Here is a 791-nt window from a genome sequence, read left to right as displayed (position 1 = left end):
ATATTGCAGTGTTGAATTTAAACACAATTATATTACGTAATTATCATCCAGTAATTACTTTGTTATTTACTTGGATAATAAGGTAATTACTTTAATTTAAAATGGGCTAAATGATCCACTTAAAAAAAATTGTCCAACTTGAAAAAAAAAAAAAACTACATTGCTCACAACAGACATGCTTTATTAAAATATTTTATTGCATTATTTTCCCCCCTGTATTGCCCCATTCAATCTTGACTGCCACACTCAGACAGACACAAAGCATGAGGACACTTTTTTCTTGCATCTCTAGTGGAAGCCTTAGCAGCAGAAAGTGACTACTCCAAATCTGTCAAATAGATGCATAAGAGGCATACTTTAAACATAAGAACTCTGAGGAGGAATTAAAATGATGGAGTAGCAGAGCACCATATGCTTGCCCCATCCCCCAATCCCAGCTAGATAAATAAACATAAGAACTCTGAACTTTAAAAGACTATAACATGGAAATATGAGTAATAAAGGTTTCACTGTGCTAAAAGCAGGTAAAAACTATGAATTACTATTAGACCCAGAGAAATACTTTATTTGATAAATCTGTTAATATTTAATGGATACATACAACGATTCTAAACGTGCACGCATCTAAAAACATAGCCAGTAGAATACATAAGATATAATTTAGGTATAACTAGAAGAACAAATTTACAGACTTAATGGATGTTTCTAACACATCCCTTGCTGTGATTATTAGAACAATCAGAACATCAATAAAGATACAGATTTGGAAGGCACAGAACCAGTAAATCTAA

The 791-nt window shown here is 32.1% G+C and overlaps 1 non-coding gene across 1 annotated transcript; it reads right to left on the bottom strand.

The window, feature by feature from the left end:
- Nucleotides 1-211: 211 nt before the first annotated feature.
- On the bottom strand, nt 212-345 carry LOC128775189 (small nucleolar RNA SNORA31). The gene has a single exon (XR_008419832.1). It is a non-coding gene; the product is annotated as a small nucleolar RNA SNORA31 (small nucleolar RNA).
- Between the last annotated feature and the right edge of the window lie 446 nt (nt 346-791).

This window comes from Panthera pardus, unplaced genomic scaffold, assembly GCF_024362965.1.
Source record: "Panthera pardus isolate Hobbes unplaced genomic scaffold, ASM2436296v1 HiC_scaffold_6, whole genome shotgun sequence".
Classification (NCBI taxonomy): domain Eukaryota; kingdom Metazoa; phylum Chordata; class Mammalia; order Carnivora; family Felidae; genus Panthera; species Panthera pardus.
Note: the sequence above shows the minus strand (reverse complement) of the source record. Positions and strands in the feature narration are given on the sequence as shown.